This window comes from Protopterus annectens, chromosome 5.part0 (genome assembly GCF_019279795.1).
Source record: "Protopterus annectens isolate FY-2018-M chromosome 5.part0, PAN1.0, whole genome shotgun sequence".
NCBI lineage: Eukaryota > Metazoa > Chordata > Ceratodontiformes > Protopteridae > Protopterus > Protopterus annectens.
The window spans coordinates 625,596,487-625,616,486 of record NC_056735.1 but is presented as its reverse complement, the minus strand read 5'-3'; the positions used below and the strand labels follow the sequence as shown (position 1 = coordinate 625,616,486).

Below are 20,000 nucleotides of genomic sequence, written 5' to 3'. Positions count from 1 at the left end.
TCCTCAGATAAATGGCAAATGTTGGAGGTGTGATGGGAAAGAAAGAGGTAACTGGGAACATATGTTTTGGGAGTGAAATGAGCTTTGCAGACTTTAAAAAATGCCTGCAGAGTACTCTGTCAGAAATATTGGCTGAGCAAATGGGTGTAACTAAGGAAATGATTCTTTTGAGCTAGGAGAGAGGATCTGAATTGTCTTGACATAGTAAGGCTTTGTTAACTTCAATTCTGGTACTGCCAAAAAAATCAGTAACTAGAAAATGTAAATCAAAGTCTAAACCAGCTGCATTTGAAGTAATAAGAACTACTTAAAGAAAACAGTGTCAGGCTGTAATACATTAAACATTTTAAATTTCACACAGCAGCAGCAAATTCATATAGGACTGGCCACTGAGTAAATCAATGTCGCCTTTTCGAAGTTGTGAATAAGTGTTTGTGTGTAGGTATAAAATCTCCTGATGTAAAAATCCCATTTATGGAAAATAAATAGCTAACTAATCCAAAATCCAAAAGTACTGACAATTGTCTGAACATGATTGGAGGAAACTGTAACAGAACAGTTTTTGTTCTAGTAGGAAATATGGGATGGTCAGAATGTTAACATATCGCAAGCACTGACTTTTCCCAAGTTAGTGAAGTAAAAATGTATACAGGTGTGATATTGTGTGTATAAGGGTCTATACTTAAAGCTCGAAGTTTAAAAATTTCTAATATCTTATGGTTAAGACCATAAAATCGAAGTTAATGTATCTGATGTTGTCAGTCTTCACGTAATCCTTGACTTTGGGCTCGGTTCCGAGGCTCGGAACTGACTCGGCTGTTATTCCAGCTTGTGCCTTCCAAAACTCTCAAGCTAAGCTCTACCCATAACGCACCTCACAAAATTACCTCAAATCTTGTTTGCCGCTTCATAATGCCAGACACGTTCTCTCTCAGCTCTCAAGCGATAGCTGATTTTCATAAACTGTAAGTTAGATTTTCCTATTTTCCATCTATATTCCATTATATTTGCACTACCCTCTCCTGTTTTAGATAGTGTAGATGTGTGTGCATGTGTTTTTTTTGCTTTGATCTACCATTAGGTAGTTTTTCAGGTACGATTGTTGGTACTTTTTTCCTCTTTACCTTTTGGTATTCTAAAATGCCATTTCTAGTATTTCTTTTCTTCCTGCCTTTTCCTTAGTTTATTACAAAAAAAAAAAAAAAACTTTCCTTTCTGACTTCTCGCTACGAGTGTGTGTGTGTATGCGTGTCTCTCTATGGCCTTTTTTGTTTGTAATTGCTGACAAACCCATTAAAAGCACTTTGGGCTTCAAGAGATGCCAGAAATTAGAAAGGAAGCTTCCAAATTCAGATGACACTTGTGTCTATTGTCTTGGTGTGGTCCATCTACAAGAGGACTGTGCAATCTGTCACAGTTTTAGCCACAGAACTCTTATTTGCCATAGAAACAAGTACATTTTGAAAGGTTTTCTTAAAGCAGATTTTGACGAGGCCTTACCTGGTCCTAAAACTGCAACCAGTTCATCATCATCATCTTCCTCCTGTACCAAACCAAAGAAAAGAAGTCAGTAGGTTAAGACACGTTCATCGGAAAGCCAAGAAAAATTGCTAAGACTCCCACGGTGATGACAGCTCCATCGGAACTGGTGGGCCAAAACATTCAGTCTTTGGTGCCAAAGGTGCCTGTTTCTGCACCAGTTTCTTCAACGCCGATATCTTTGGTACCTGTTTTGGTACAATCTACATTGGTACCGATGTCAAAGACATTTCCTCTTCCTTACCAACCAAGAGTACGGAGACGAAGGACCTTTCAGTTAAAATTTTACCACGCACCACATATTCCCCTTCAGTGGATCCTATTGTGGACCATTCTTCCAGCCTATTTTTGGAGAAATGTCCACAAAAATCTCCATCAGTTTCTTCAGTTTGATCTACCAAGAGTTTGTCCCAATCTGATATTATAAGATTGGTGGATCAGCTCCTTATGGCAAGGGGATTACCATCTTCCGTGGTTCCTAGCAGTGTTAGCTCTGGAACCTTACCTTCTTCCACACCACTGCTTATTCCTCCATCAACTCCAGCTGAGTTTTTGGAGCACCTGGTACCGACCTTCCCTGCTTTGACTGTTTCTGTGCTGGTCAGAGCTCCTTTTCTAGCACCGGTAGTTACCCTGAGTTCTTTGGGTTTGTCGGAACTGGAGACTTCTTGGGGTCTAGGGTTCTTTGCCGGTTCCAAGGGACAGGGTTCGACTTTGATACTTTCAGAGCCCTCCACGCTCCTCGGTGCTTCGGCATATGTAAGCTCGACTCTGGGTTCGGTTTTGGAGGCAGCCTTCTTGGTGTGGGGTGGGACCACAGGTTCTGAAGGAGTCTATTTCAGTTCCAGGCTCCCATCCTTCTATGGGGGGGGGGGCTGCCTTCCAAGCCATGGAGAAGGCCTTGCCCATTATGGAAAAACAGTCTATGCCTTCACTGCTGAACTAAATGTCTTATCCATCCCCTCAAACTGAGCTTCCTCCAGTCTCTTCCTTGGGACAGAGGGGCACAGAAGTCTCAGGATCAAACCACATTGGTTATGTCATATTAGGATACCTCTCCAGAACACCCCACTGAAGAAATACCTTTGAAGAGAAGGTGCAAGAGGAAGCACTTGGACTCCCCTGAAGAGTCCTTCACAGACGATAACTGAGTGAGGGGGAAGGTTCCACTAAATCAACGCCCTGAAGATTTTTCCTTCAGGGACATCCTAGAAATTGTTAGAGGGGTGGCTGGACTACCCTTCAGCCTTCCTTGGAGGAATCAGTATACCTAGAGGCTTTTCATGCCCTGCCTCTACCTCTTGGATCTTTCCACCCACTGATGATCTTATTAAGTTGATCACTCAGTGGGCTTAGAGGTTACCTGACTCTATTGAGTCGATCCCAAAGAGACCTAACTGTATCCTCTCTGTCCCTCAGGATCAGCAACAATGGAAAGGAATTCCTGTGGATGCTATGGTGGTAGCGGCAGCCATCAAGAAGGAAGTTGCTGGTGAAAGTCCTCCTATTCATCCTCCTAACAAAGAGTCTAGGACAATGGATAGATTTGGGAAGTGTGTATATGCTTCATCAACCTTCGTTCTCAGGTCCTTGGATTACATGGCACATTTTACAAGGCTTCAAAGAGATCTGATTAAAGAGCTATCAGATACTCTTTCAGGAGCAGTAGCTGAAGGAGTTCGAGACAAAGTGGTTTCTCAGCTTGCCATCCTAGAATCTATCTCCAACTCAACCATGAGGCTAATTGCTTGTGCTGCAGATGGGATGACAAGTGCAGCAGGTACAGGCATAGCGATCAGGAGACATGCCTGGATGCGGTTATATGATTTTGCGGAGCCATTTAAATCTTCTTTTGTCAATGCTCTTTTTGACTGAACATCCCTATTTGGTACCAAAGTTAAAGAGACTCTAGCCAGAGAAAGATGGGAAGACTTTTTCTGCCATGGGCGTATGCTTTTCCACTCCTCAAGGGCCTTATTCCAGGAACCATAGAAGTGGGAGGCTTTGGTTCAGAAAGTCCCAAGGACCTTTCCAGGTCTCACATAGCAATGACTTCCCCTGATGCAGAGAGGGAGTAATAATGGAAGATACCGCTCAAGAGGCAGAATGCCCCACAGAATCAGGGCTCCAGGGTCTCTTTCCCTGGTAACTCCTATCAGCGCTCCTGAAAGAAGGCCAGATTACCTTCCTCTGGAGGCATTCAGGGAGCGATTATCCCTGCCACAATCTGCCTGGCTAAGGATAACAACAGACAAATGGGTGCAGAAGATTATGCCTAGAGATTATAACATCCCTTTTTCAGAAGAACCAAACAATCTAAGAAGAATCTTGGATGTTCCACCCAGTCACAGGGATGCAGCAGTCTTAGAAATCCAAAAATTGCTCGACAAAAGAGTCATCCAAGCAGTCCCACCAGACCAGAGTGGATCCGGGATCTACGCAAGATTCTTTTTAGTGCCAAAAAAAATGGGACTGGAGACCAATTTCCAATCTCAGTCAGTTGAACAGATCAGTTCAGCAAACCAAATTCCTGATGGTATTGGTCCAAATTCCTGATGGTATTGGTTCAGTCTGTTCTTAACATTCTTGGGAAAAGATGATTGGATGTGCTCAACAGATCTTTGGGATGTGTATTACCATATAAAAATGGACAAGTGGTCCAGAAGGTTCCTGCACTTCTGGCTGGGAGCCAGTCACTATCAGTTCAGGGCCCTGCCCTTTGATCTCACCACAGCCCCCAGGATGTTCACTAAGTGCATAGCAGTGGTAGCAGCTCACTTCAGACTGCTAGGATTCCGGGTGTTTCCGTATCTAGATGACCGACTCCTTACTGCTCCCACCAGGCATCAACTCGTAAAGGCATGAGATTATACTCTTCTTCTTTGTTCCAGCTTAAGAATCACTATAAACCACAAAAAATCCCATTTAGAACCATCTCAACAAGTGGAATTCATTGGAGCTATGCTCGACACAGTCACCGGCAGTGCATCTCTTCCCCTAGAAAATCTTCAATGGTTCAGATCACAAGTCAGCCAGATCATTCACAGCAAGAAAGTAACAGCAAGACTCATTCTACAAACTCTAGGATCAATGGCAGCCTCTATCACGCTTGTACCCCTGGCCAGGTATCACATGCGAATTCTTCAATTGCTTCTGGCATCCCAGTGGTCCCTATTGAATCTGCCAATGTTCCATCTGATTATGATCACCAATCGCTGCAAAGAAGACCTGAGTTGGTGGCTCCACTCTAAAGAAATTTTATTAGGTTGTCCCTTTATCCATCCTCAATCTCAAGCCATAGTGACCACAGACGCATCCCAGTTAGGGTGGGGGGGCACTATCTGGGAAAGACAGTCCAAGGCACTTGATCCCAGCTGGAGGCCAATTTGCATATCAGTGTTCTAGAGATGAAGGCAACGCTGTTAGCTTTGCAGGCATTTCAAGATTCCTTCCCCCTTGGGAACAATTGCAATTCAAATGTGTGTATGTCAGTAGTCTGGTACATCAACAAGCAAGGGGGAACCAGATCTTACCCCCTTTATCGAGAAGCACTCAGAGTATGGCAATGGGCAATGCACATTCCAGGGAGCTCCAGTGTGATTTTGAAAAAATTGAGCAGATCCATCCTCATGCCTCATGAGTGGCCTCTCAATCCACTGGTGGCAGGAAAGATATTCAGCCTTTAGGGTCAACCTTGCTGTGACCTCTTCACCTCCCCTCTGAACAACACGTGCAGCAGTTACTTTGCCATAATCCCCCCGATAGGGGGACTCACCAAGACATGCTGTCCTTCACTGTTGGCCCCCCGGTCTATTGTACTCCATTACTCCATTTCCCCTAATATGCCAGTTTCTAAAGAAAGCCAACAGGTTGAAGAACAGGATAGTCCTCATTGCCCCATTTTGGCCTCAGCAGGTCTGCTTTTCCTTCCTATTGCCTCATCCACTTTGAATACCTTCAATACTGGACACAACTCCAGATCTATTGCCGCACCTGGAGGGACTGGTTCATCCGAATCTGCAGCATCTCAAGCTCACTGTATGGATTCTCCAGTTCCCATGATTGCCAGGCATCCCTCTCTGACCTCCCCGATCCAATGCATCATTCTGGCCCTTCACAAACCTTATTTTTAATAGGTATCACTACTGCCAGATGAATATCTGAAATACAGGCCTTATCCAGTAAGCCTCCCTGCTTAATCTTTCATAAGGACAGGGTCTCCCTTTGGCCAAATTCCTCCTTCCTACCAAAGGTTGTTTCTGAGTCAAATATCAATCAGCCTATACAACCTCCCAGTTTTTTCCCAGCTTTTCCAATAAAGGGAAGTACTGCCTGCCCTTACTAGATGTACATAGACAATTATGTTTCTACGTTCACAGAAGAAAGGAAATCAGAAAATCTAGCCAGCTATTTATTTTGTTTTCTTCAGTCACTTTAGGGAGTCCATTATCTAAACTTACTCTGGCTAAATGGCTTAGAGTCTGTAGGACCTTTGTTTACAACAGAAAGGGACTCCATCCACCAGGACCTGTAGAAGTACATTCAACTAGAGCAATAGCACCATCTGCAGTTTTATATGAAAGAGCTTCTTTAGATAATATTTGTGCAGCGGCAACTTGGGCATCTCCTCATAACTTTATTATTCATTAAAAATTGGACCTGGTCTCTAGGGAATGTGCATCATTCGACTCAGGAATATTCTTCCCTGAGACCTCCCAAGGTCCAGGTAGCTAGGGACCCTGTCCCACAGTCAAGGATTACATGAAGATTGACAACATCAGATAAAGATGTTGTCTTACCATAACGTTCCATCTGTGTTGTCGATCTTCACTAATCCTTGACATTCCATCCCCTCCTTCCACCTGCCTTAAGAAATCTTGGTGGATCGGATCTCTCCAAAGATTAGCTTTCATAATAGAGACACAGGTATGGCCTCTGATCTGCTATTTCCTGTCTGTCACTATTGTTTGCAAACTCAGTATGAGGTAATTTGTTGAGGAGAATTATGGATAGAGCTTAGTTAGAGAGTTTTGGAAGGCACAAGCTGGAATAAAGGCTGATTCGGTAACAGGCTCGGAACTGAGCCCACATTCAAGGATTAGTGAAGATCGACAACACAGATGGAATGTTATAAGACATAACTTCTTTTTTGTTTTTTTTTGCGTTCTTGCAGGGGGGCTCCTGCACCCCCCACCCCCTATTAAAAGTGGACCTAAGTGTGTGTGTATATATATATATATATATATATATATGTGTGTGTGTGTGTGTGTGTGTGTGTGTGTGTGTGTGTGTGTGTGTGTGTGTGTGTATAGATAGTTAGATTTAGTTTACTGTCACATTTTTGAAATGCACAATCCTGGTGCCATAATATTGAAGACTAATTGTCTCTCTGTAAAGAATATTGCAACAGCCCTTGCCTAGAATGACTGGTGGACTGACACACAAGTCATTGAGGTAGCCATTCTTAACTGTACACCGAGCTGCACTTTGAAATGCAGAAAGTGCTGATATCACATGGGACATTGGCAATGTATAATGGTACAACAGCTAAGTGTGTTGGAAAACTGACAGAGACACGCTAATGAGTCAGCCTCTATGAATTGTTTGCTTCATTTCAAAGTATCATGAAGTACTCCATTGAATGACTACATCTGCAGCTGACGGAGTGTATAGAAGGATGTTGCCAACGGTAAGTATTGACAAATATGATAAGCCAAAAACAAATTGTAAACTTTGTATAGCTAACCATAGCCACATATGTTCTTTGCATGGATATGTTAAATATGACCATTGATGCTGAGCTATGGTTTTAGACCTTTTGTGCAGTCTACCGTTCTACTGACTCTACCCATTGAGAAGCACCAGGCATATTTTAAATCAAAGCAAAGTACTGAGTGACTGTTGCTTGTCTACTGCATAGCAAGGTACAACCCGTAGCTGCTGTAGTGGGTGGATTACCATTCATGTATTACAACACTGACCAATCTAGTTATGCCCTCAATCAGAATCTTGAGGTGTAGGTTGAGGATTGCATGGTTGCCCATAGAAGTACTTGTGAAAGACTTGCATTAATGTATTGTTGGGTAGTATACAGCAAAAGTCTGCATATTTTGTCACATTGTCAAATACCCTTACGTACATACTAGTCCCAGCCATGCATTGTAAGTCTTGGCAATATACCACAGCACACACAGCACCATAGGCACGTTTCTGTCTTATTTAAAGTCTTACCTTATGATTGTTTATAGACAGAAGGACCTTTACAGACAAGCTGCTTTGGTGCTTTTAGAAGCTTTCTGAATGCCACCTTTAAAACACTGATCATTGCAAAGTAAAGCAAGAATAATCTCTTAAAACTGTTTCTTTTCATGTTGTGCCTGCTCCCTTCACTGTCGGTCTCTTGCAGTGAGTATACTTCTCTCATTCAGTGTACTTAATTATTCTAAACCCAAGTTTGTGTACCCTCAGGGATAAGGTATATCTCTTATTACGAAGCTGCATAACCTGAAATGTAGAATCACTGCTGAGATTCTTGTCCTCAGTGTTATTTACTTGCCCATAAAAAAATTCTGCTCCTTAACTTCTTAGACAGATTGAGGATTTTTATTATTTTATGTATGCCTGAATAATACACTAGCTGGATCAATGGTGGGTATATGGTGGACTGTGCTCTTGCACCTTAGCTGTATGTTTTAGTTATTTGCTGAAATTTGTTTACTGGGAAAGTCCACTTTGGTAATGGTGCATGTTTCCAGTGAAGGCTCTGAGAGAAATTTTCCAGTAAAGACGATGTTAAGACAATCATAGACATGAGTAACATGCAGGATTAACAAGTAACACAATCACTTTACTTTTGTTGCTATAGCAAATTAAAAATGATTTACTGACAAAGGCATACAAACAGAATAACATGGTTAACTAGCAAAGATATATAGTTAGAGTAGGAGGGCACATATTAGGTCTACTGAATAAGATGGTTGAAGTTGTAGGAATGGAGGGGGGAAGAAAAGAAGAACTGAATTTTCCTTTGAGAAGATAGAAAAATATGGTATCTGGACAGGACGTTATTAGATGTAACAGGGAAAACTGAATAGAGTGTAGACTTGGAAGTAGTAATGTAATAGATTAAAGTAAGTAAAGTTAGGAGTGGTTGTTGTGTGTGTGTGTGCGTGTGTGCGTGCATGTGTGTGCGTGTGTGTGTGTGTGTGTGTGTGTGTGTGTGTGTATATATATATATATATATATATATATATATATATATTTTTTTTTTTTTGCCGGGGGAAAAGCTCCCCTGCACCCCCCACACCCCCCTGCAAATTAAATGAACTAACTCAGTTTATGAAAAGGGTAAATTTCCCGTTCCGCACACTGTACCGCAATGTCCATTCAAAAGCTTCAGGTTTATGGAAACTCGATCATATAGTCCTGTCTCCCGACCTTATGACTTTCAGGTCTCTGAAAATTCGATCATCTGATAAGGATGCACACACACACACACACACACACACACACACACACACACACACACACACACATACATATATGTATGTGTGTGTGTGTGTGTGTATATATATATATATATATATATATATATATATATATATATATATATATGCATATGTGTAATGAGTAGTGGGGATGAGTAATGTAAAATGGGGAAAATATTTGTAATATGTACAAAAAAGAATACACGAACATCTCTACTTCATGTTAAGCGGGAGGCTTACTGTTATTGTTAATGGAATTAGCTGATGAAGTTAGTATAGAGTATAGAACAATTTTAGTAAGGTGTAAAGCAAGAACAAAGTAAGGATTCAGCTATAGAAGTTCATATAGTGTAGATTTAAATGTGTGGAGGTTAGACCTCAGGAAAAGTGTGATTGAGTTTCAGGATCTGACTACACAGCTGGAGTACAGGGCATTTCCTTCACATCTCAGGTTTGTAGGTGGAGAAAAGCTTTTTATCATGTGATCATAGTGGTCTTTTGGGACAGTATTTGTGAAGAATATTTTGATTAATGCTGGGCATTTTGAAGGTTTATACATTAAGTAATAACTCCCAAGTAGCTGAGTATATGTGAAATGGTGGGGTAATTTAAGCTAATATAGTTATTTTAAGGTAGTGAAGTGATAAGTGCTTTTGAGTTTGTTAGTAGTAAATTTTCCATTTTTTTGTGAAATTGTTCTTGTTTAGGTTTTTAGTGTAGCCTGAAAATAAGTAAGGACTGGTGCTCCATACAAAAATGATGGTAAGAGATAGGTAGTAGCCAGGGTTGTTTCTTGTGGTGTTGGTAAGAAAATTGTTTGCTCTGTATAACATTCCAAGTTTCTGATGAGATTTTTTAATTGGGTGCATACCTCTCAACCTCTTGGAACACAAAATCTGGACAAAGCCATAAAAAATGGGGAACAAAGGCCCAAAAATAGGGACACTTTTTAAATATTGCTTTTACAAAACTTAGAAAGTTGATAGAATAGCAGGGTTTGCGTTAGCATGACTTTTCTGAAGGGTATGAAGTCTGAAACTCAAATGTCTGTCATTATTTTTTAACTTCAGTCTTCAATGATTTGACAGAAAACCACTTTTTTTGAGAAACATATCAAAAATATGAGGCAAACATATGGACATTCTGCGAAAATCTGTACAGTTGAGAGGTATGATTAAGGTTGCCATCTATTAACATCCCTAATAGTTAAGTGTATGGAGCAACTTCTGCTACTGTATTATCAAACCAGGTAAGTTGGTTTTGCATTTTGTGTGGATTTTAGGGAAGAAAATACGTAACTTAGAATTTTTGGTAATTTAACAGTAGCTGTACATTGCAGAGCTGTTTTTGATGGAGGTAAAAGGGTATGTGATTTGTTAAAGATGGTTTAGGTTGTCTGCTGAGCAAATAAGGGTTGAGTCATCATATTGGATTAAGGAAGCTTGCTTTATGTTGGTATACAAATTGTTAATGAAAACATTAAAGAGGAGCTAGCCAAGAATAGAGCCTTGGGGTGACCCAAACAGTAAGTGGCAAGAAGGGAGAGACAGCAATGCATATAACTGCTGCCTCCTGGGAACACTTCATATTATGTGTATGCTTTTCTAGTATTAGCCTTCAATGTTTCTATCATTACTTTAACCTGAGGCTACAAATGAGTGATTTTTCTGTGCTTTATTCCAAAATTTTTATAGAACTTATTGAGCCAATCCCTACTGAATGGAGAGCCATTATCGGTGGTTATTCCACTTACAGAAAATGTTATGTTAACAACTTGAATCGCAATATTTTTTTATGTGGGTTACAAAACTGGACGTATTCATCTGTCATTACGAGTAAATGGCAGCTTTTATTTGTAGAACATTAAAAAAAAAACAAGTGTTTATATCAGTGAGGCTTCTGGCAACTCTGACATCTGCAATAGCATGTTGACATTTCTGGCATTGTTTGCCAAAGTGTTACAATGCATGTTTTCCTGTCATTTCATCCATTTAGGGAACCATATCATTTTTTTTCATCATAGCTTAAGTCTTCCAAGTCTAAATATGATTCATGTGCGATCAGTTTGGATCACATTCAAAATGTTAAGGTGTAGTTAATCTTAACACTTCAACAAATAATTACCATCAACTGGAATAGTGATTTCTTCTTCTTCCATGTGTGACAAAGTATGTGTCTGAAATGTTTCTGTCTAATCTTAGACGTATCTCTCGTATATAAATTTTTCATTTGTAATACAGTGCTTTTTTCATTCTCACTCTCTCTGTGTCTCCAAGAAATAATGGTTTTGGCACAGGGTAGTCAGCTTTCTTGTTTCTATAGTCCCTATGAGCGCATGTTGTCCTTCATCAGTAACTATGGTAGCCAAGGATGCACTGAAAAGATGTCAGCTACATTCTCTGCTCCCTCTTGCATTCTGAACATTGAACTAGTTGAGTAGCAGTCTTAAGTGTCTTTCACTTATAAAGGGGGTTTTGACTTATGGTTGAATATTGCTTAAAGTGGGTGTGCTTGTTATTCTGTTGTCATTTCAATTTTGTACCCTTTTGTAAAGATCCAGTTCAACTGAGCTTGCTTCTGTCTCCGTGTAAGCATTACATGCAGTATCTAAATAAAAAAAAAATCACAGATCTAAATAAAATAACATGGGTGACCCTCCTTGGTGGGCCCAGTGGTTGAAGTCTTGTGGAAGTCCCATTGCTTGGGGACACTTGAGCACCTGTTTTAACTCACACAGCAGTATAGCATTCTATATACATAACTGATTTTGCATCCTGAGGTCATCAGTTGTTTGCTTGCCAAGTTTGCTTCATGAACCTTGCTGTCATCAGTGACATTCTGCATTCTCATGCGTAAACATCAAAATGTTGAATTGATCAGTACTTCCTTCTAAGATGGTTGCACACTGATCAAAAGTTTGATTAGAGCTCTCTTAGTGCAAAAATTGCAGTTGTGAAAAAATGTCACTAAAACTATCAAACTGGTAAAAATTCAGTTGCGGGCTTGTAATTACACTGCCCAGCTGCTAGCAAAGAAGAAATTTGGAGAAAGCAACAGAAATTCAACCAGAAAAAGAGAAGAGAAAATTCTAGCTTGTAAGAATCTTGCTACTGTTCAGCAAAAAGGCAGTTCAAGATTTGGCGCAAGAGATGGTTTCCAGTCATTTAAGCAGAAAAAGTAAATGAAATGCAGTCAGAAGTTGTTTAGAGTAAGTGACGCACTTGAAGGAGTATATCGAGTCAATAACAAAAGTTTGGAAAAATAGAAGAATTGTTGACTATTTAGATGAGCTCATAAAGTGACTGAGAAAGACTGGAATTCTGTTGACCTAGATGAATGGTAAAACTTATACCAACTTGATGTCATTAATGTTTAGAAGGGGCACCAAAGGCAGTGAAGAAGTAACCTTAAGCAGTTTTATATAGATGCAGCCAGGGGTATTTTAAGTAGAAAAAGTCACAAGACACAGCTTACAGTATAAATTACCCCAGTAGTAACATGATTGCAATCATATTATATGTCAAATTAAGATAATAATTTCCCCTGTTTTTACAGGGATGGATATCTAGGTTTATGTCCTTGGTTTAAGCAATAGGTAAGCCTGAAGATTCATAAATAACCTCTCCACTGGTCATAAGGGCTGTGGTAAAAAGGTTTGTTCCCACAATGTTGTATTTTGCAATTCACAGACAGATCTGACACAATGAGGAGGGACCTCATTATTGACTAATTTGCATGTTTATGAAGCGTAGTTAACTACTGCAGAGTGCAGATCAGCATTTCCTGTGGCAGTTGTTAGTGACAGCTGCATTGAGTTTGTATACTCACCTTTCCCATTCAGTCATTCTCCCACACACAAGCACACAGTAAAATACACATACCATATACCCTTGTTCCTGTTGTCAGAGTGTCCATGTTGCCTTATTTTCCCCTGCTCTGGTAGTTTACTGATGATTACAGTTAATCCTTAATGCCAGATGCTTGAGTTAGCACAATGACTTAGTCAACAGAAAGTAAAAGAGTTGTTGCCCATCCTAAGAAGCTTATTACAAATAAATAAGTAAATAAATAACCAGAGATCCTGTACACGTATTACAAATATTTTGGGAGTGTTATCAGAATTTGTATAAAATAGAGGACTGTGGAAATTAAGAAATTAAGAAAAGGCACAAATGTAAATATTTATGTAAGAAAATAGTGAGGCACACTGATGTCCCACTCACTAGGTTGAATAAGGAGAAGGTAACAGTCAGCTGTCTATCAGGTGCCAGAATCCGACACATAACACATGCACTCAGGTCACTCCACAACAAGTACAAGTATGACTCTGCCATTGTCCATGTCCATGACCTGAGACACACCTCCCTGGACTACATGAAAAGAGACACAGTGGAGCTCTCGGATTATGTGGCCCAGGCAGGTATGACCCTAGCACTGACCAGCATCCTATCATCACCCAGAATGATACCACTGTACCAACACAGAATGATACCATTGTATAAACAGAAAATGATTGACTTCAACAATTGGCTAAGTTTCTGGTGTCATTCTAAGGGGATCTAGTATCTGTCTGCTTGGGATGACATGATTGACAGACCTCGATGCTTTGCCAGGGATGGCCTGCATCTTCACCCCTGGGTTTCCGGGTACTGGCTAAGGCTGTTGCCACCCCTATAGTGCCTTTTTAGGCGGTGTTCCAAAGACCAAATTACCACCATAACAGCTATAAATAAATGTAGTCTGAGGGTCATGCTTCTCAACGCTAGAAGTCTAAATCTCAAGATTCACTCGCTCGAAGCACTCCTCAAAATAGAGAACATTGAAATTTGTGCTGTAAGAGAGACCTAGTTTAAAGCACCAGAAAGCACCCCTGCACTAACTGATTGCACACCTTTCAGCACCAGAACATGGACCGAAGCTCCAAAGGCGGTGGTGTCTCCATATTTATAAAGGATATGCACATTTCCAGACTAGCAGCCAAGCATAACGCATCTGAGATACTCCAGGTACAACTAACATTGAGTAAGATGGTGATTCAGGTCGTAGCCTGCTATATGTCCCCAACCATGTCCCAAGCCTCTGACTCCACATTCCTAAGCACCCTGGAAACTATTAAGATCCGACCCAACACTCATACTAGGTGACTTCAACCACCCCTCCATCAGCTGGGAAAACTACTCATGCCACCAATGCACTGGCCCAACGCTTCCTGGAATTCATCAGTTCCAGTGCCTTGGACCAGCTCATTCTTACCTCCCACTAGAGGAAGCAATATCCTTGACCTGGTTATTACTAACATGGGCAACCATTGCTCTACAGCAATAGTCATTTCCTCCCTGGTTAGATCCGACCACAAACTAATCACCATGGAAATCCACATCTCACCCACACCCCCGCAGAGGTATCCACCATGAAAAACTTCTCCATAGTTGACTTTGGACTCCAAAAACAGAGGTTGCTAACTTCATGGCACCCATGCCAATGGAAAATAGATACATGACTGCCAAATCATACACCAATGCACTGTACAAACAAGTACAGAACCAAGACGGTCTCCTCCAAAAAAAGGAAGCCAATCTGGTGGTCCCCTGCCATTAATAAACTCTACAACAGAAGGAAGAAACTGTTGCAGAAAAAGGTGAAGTCCCAACACTGGAAAAACTGCTTTATTAGCCTCAGCAAAAAGTTGAGATCCCTCATGAAAACCTCTAAAGCCAGCTATGAAGGCAGAATTGCAGCAGACACTAAAAACAACCACAAAGCCTTCTATAGTTAAATCAAGAATCTCCATGGCATTACCCAGATTTGCTGTGAGTTGCTGCACAATGGTACCTCCTATACTGAGCCAACAGATATTGCCAACATACTGGCTGACAGATTCGGTGCCAACTTTACCCCTTTCTCCCCCCCCTAAAGGACTAATCTCAATACCGAAAGAATGCCAGGCACCCAGCATTACTGCAGCACAGGTTAAAGCTGCAGTCTAAGGCCAAGAATACTGCTTCCATGTGGCCTAAAATATCCCTGGCTGTGATCTGCATGAATTACAAAGTGAACTGGCACCACATCTGTGTGCTCTGTTCACTCACAGCCTCACCTCATGCTTTGTCCCTACCGAATGGCACACTGCTACAGTAATCCCTCTCCATAAAGGAGGGGCAACTACAGACTCTGGAAATTATCGCCCCATTAGCCTAATGAGTCTGATATGTAAGGCTATGGAGCGCGTCATCATAGACCTAATTAACAAGGATATAGGGAATCTCCAAACTCTAAATCCCACGCGGTTTGGTTTTGTGAAAGGTAGATCATGCCTGCTCAAACTGGTTGACTTCTTTGAGTCAGTCACCAGAATGGTGGACGAAGGTAAGGCAGTTCATACAGCCTCCCTTGATCTGGTCAAGGCCTTTGATACCATTCCTCACTCAGGGATTATTGATAAACTCAGCAAACTAGGCATAAACCCCTGTATTGTTAAGTGGGTTGCAAATTGTCTCACAGATAGAACCCACAGTGTGAAAGTCAGACTGCCGATCAGTCACACATGGAGTCCCAAAGGGACTGGTCCTGGGTCCTCTCCTGTTTCGCATCTACTTCACAGAAGCCCAGGCCAACATGGAGGGACTGACTGAGCAAATTCGCAGATGACTGCAAGCTGAGAGCAATTATTAACTCCCCAAATGATGCAGACATCCTACAGAAAGGCCTCACTGAGACCAATGACTAGTGTCAAAACCATGGCCTTAAGCTTTATGCCAAAAAATGCGTCATCATCCCCTTTGGGAAAAACTCTGTTCCCACTAATTACCACATCAATGGGAACCCACTGAACACTGAAGGCATTATAAGAGATCTGGGGACACAGGTTGACAGCAGCCTCTCCTTCAACCACCACATTGCCACTGTGGTCAGAAAGTCTTTCTATGTGCATCCAGGAAGAAAGAGGTCATCATTTCTCTCTACTCTTCCCTTGTTAGACCAATCATAGAGTATAATGCCCCATTTGGCATGTACCTTACTAGACACCTGCAACAGCTGGGGAGGCCACAAAAATACCTCATGAAGAGGATCCAAGGTCTTAAACACATGTCCTACACGGACAGACTCAAAAAACTCCAGCTATTCTCCGTCTCATATCGTCTACTAAGAGGCGATCTCTGCTTGACTTACAATGCCATGTCTGACCCAGCTCTGTTAGAAGTGCTACATCTAAAGAAATTCTAATCCCTCCACACCACATGCTCCAGAGGCCTCATTACTACAATCAATACAACATGCTGGAGGGAAAGGTTCATAACCCAGAGACTGCCCATGCTCTAGAATAGACTTCCCGTACATGTTAAGCAAAGCACCTCACTAGCCCTCTTCAAGAGAAATCTTGATGAGTGGATGGGAAATAGAAAGTTCACACCGGGGATCACTCCTGTGGCTCTACTTGATAGAGGCACTGGGAACTAAAAACGGGCGGCACAGTACCAGGGCACTTCTATGGGCTAGGCTTGTAAAGGCCCCAGGGCCATTAGCGTACTACACACCTGTGAACCTAATTATTTTTTTCAAGGTTAGAGGAAGATGAGTCCCAATAATTAATCGCTAAGATAAGAAACAATGAGATAAAAACAGTGATGTATAATCACTCAACAGAGAGGTCTCCAGGAACAGAAGGTATTGCTGCAGAAGTTTGGAAGTTGGGAGGGAAAAAAGTATTGAAGATGTAAAAGGTTTTGATTAACATTATTTTAAAAGGGTGGGGGAGTACCTGCATCTTGGAAGAAAGCTGTTGTGGCTGTCTTACCAAAAGAAGGTAAAGACCCTTCAGACACCTTCATATAGACACATTTCAATTTTAAACTTTGATTAAAGTGTTTATATTTATACTGACTAATAGAATGGCAAAGGTGTTGCCAAAATTGATATAAAGTCAAATACTTAACAAGATTAATAGAACAGTGATTATCCAGAGTGAAAATGAATGCATGAAAATGTTGCTGTTTCTTGGAGGGGGCCTTGATTCAGAGAAAACATTCAGTAAATTTAGCTAGGATTTTATGAGTAGGGCAATGGTAGCATTTGCATTCCCAATTAGAATAATAGGTTTAATTAGGCGGTTATATAAAAGGGCTGAGGCAAGAATTAAGGAGGGAGGATTCCTCTCCAACAAGCTGTGTTCATTCAGAAGAAATAAGGCTTGGGTGTTCTTTTCCATTTGGTTATTGCTTTACATTTACAGCTGTTAGCAGAGAACATAAGGGATTCACATATTCAAGGATATGAATGTTATGGTTATCAAGACATTTTAGCTATATTTGCAGATTATATTACTTTGTATTTAAAAGATCCAGAAAACAACATGTTTGGTGGTATGGATCATTCTGAGACAGTTTCAAGTATGTAAAATTAATGAAGTTAAAAACAAAGCCTATAGTAGTAAACTGTGTACTCACACACAAATTGATTCAGCAATATCTGTATATATGGAGACATGATAAGATGTGTACTTAAGTGTATGGATTAAAAGGATTCTGTTTTGGCAGCTAAGGCTATATTAGAAGAGACTAAACAAAAGATAATACAGAAACTGAGAAACTGCAAACTGTTAACGATGAATATGTATAGCAAAATACAAGCAATGAGAATATTAGTAGTCTCTTTAGTTTTATGTACAGCTCAGGCATATTTTTATTAACCAGAGGAGAAGTGGTGGATGATAATAAAGAGGTGAAAGAATGTATTTGGGAGGGGAAGAGGGCAATATTTCAGTGGGATAAGCCGATCCTCTCCATAGAACATGGTGGTTTAGGATTACCTGATTTGAAAAGATACTTTAGTGCTACGCAGTTATGAATTATGTGCTTAGTGCAATCAGAATGTGATAAATCAAAGTGGAAAGGGATGGTGATGAAATGGGGGGGGGGTTGAGAAACAAAGTCAGAGTAGACTCTGTCGGGTTGCTTTGAGGCAAGGGCCATGTCTAAGAGCATAGAAATCAAACAGATATGTGATGATTGATGGGATGGAAACTTGAGTTGTGAGTGCAGGGGTTGATTGTAGAGAATATGGCTTGAAACCAGTGCAAGGCTCGACAGCTCAGGCCTATCACATCACAGGCTTCTCTCCTACATCTGCTACTATTGACCCATGCCTGGCACCTGGGCTGTTATTGTACACTCTCACCTTCATGTAATACTGGGTGTGAACTTGCATATCTAGGGAGCATTACTCCTTGTTACTAAGGCCCCCTATAAGGAATCAGAGGATCCAAAGGTTATTGTTGCTGTCCCGCTTTGCTTGTTCATTTGAAATAATTCAGCCTATAGTAAGCCTCTTTCTTCATTCATTGATGCTGTCTTTCTCTTCCTTCTCTGTATTGATTTTTGTGTTTAAATGTATATTGGGAAGTATTACAGAATTACATTCTGACAATCTACTTTCGTTCTTTACTTGACATGTAAACTTTAGATAATGATGGCATTGGCTGTTGCTGTGGTCTGACTGGATAGATGCAAGTCAACAGCAGTGGATGGCTATATATTCATATACATAAAAATATATATGTGTGTGTGTGTGTGTGTGTGTGTGTGTGTGTGTGTGTGTATGTATATATATATATATATATATATATATATATATATATGTATGTGTGTGCAATATATACATATATATATATATATATATATATATATATATATATATATATATACACACACAGAGGGAGAGATAGGCATTTATATACACATGGCTGGCCTCACTAGGTGTCTGACTACAATGCCATTCAGCCAAGGGTGCCTTTCTGCATTCCTGTCAATAATCTGGTACTGCTGGAAAGTACACATTTTTTACTTAAAATACAAGTGCCACAGAATTCAGAGTGGCTCCTTCCCATTCTGGTCTTATAGTTCAATTTGTTCTTTAAAGTCATCACATCATTGGCTCAAGGCATCAGAAACATTGGCAATGTGGTTGTGTTACTAAAACTGTGATTATGACTGATTATATGCAAGGATCAGTCTCTGATGTTGCTATTTGAGGTCACGCTGTTCTGGCATCCCAGCTTTCCACTTCTTCCTGAGAAAGGACACTTCTACAGTCACCAAGAGCAGGTATGAAGAGAAGATCTGCTATTCAGTGATTTGTAAATGCTACAGGAGTTCATTTCAAGAGACGAGGTGACCAAACTTCATTTTTAAGTGCTTGAACATTTAATGTAGAAGAAAGGGTATTGTAATTTTTGCTTAATGTAAACTTTTTTGTCAGGAAATGGTATAATATATTCAGTGGCAAAGACCAGTAACTTATAGAAGGAGAACATTACACTGCCCCATAATTACTCTTTGCTGGCCATTGCAAGTAGAAAACATTTCTAACAGTAGCTTAGAGTTATTAGCCGAGTAAACCAGAAGAGAAATGTTTAATTCTCTGGATATTCCTGAGGGTTAAAGTACTTCATATTCCTTATTCTTCAGAAAATGTATTGCTGCAAAATGTGTTGTCTTACAAACTCTCCAAATAAAGTTGAGTGATTTGTCCATATCTTGTCAAACTATCTCAAATTTTCATCTAATCGGGAGTGCATCTTTTGGACAAAGAAAAAAAAATTATCTCAAAATTGTGAGGGACACAGCCTTGTGAATTCAGGTCTCTCAGAAGCTGTAGAAAGTCCATTTGGTAGTATGCATTACATGACGCAGGGTAAAGTGCATTTTTATATAACAACACCACAGTAATATTTTTGAGTTTTTTTCTCTTCTTTATCCTTCTTAACCTTTGATGTACACAATCTTAACTTTGTATGTTTTGTATAACAAATGCTTGCATGCATATTTTGTAAGCTTTATGTGTGCATGAAACCAGTAACAAACAGTTCTGATGACAGTGAGTACAAAAATGGAACTTAAATTTTTGCCAGTAAGGATATTTATTGAATTTGTGACTAGTGAGTTTCAGACATGCTGAGATGATGCTGTGTCCAGTAGC

The 20,000-nt window shown here is 40.4% G+C and overlaps 1 protein-coding gene across 3 annotated transcripts in view; it reads left to right on the top strand.

The window, feature by feature from the left end:
- Positions 1–20,000, top strand: part of LOC122802711 (cohesin subunit SA-2-like) — a 1,740,876-nt gene that overhangs the window by 849,559 nt on the left and 871,317 nt on the right. The gene's annotated exons all lie outside the window — the stretch shown is intronic.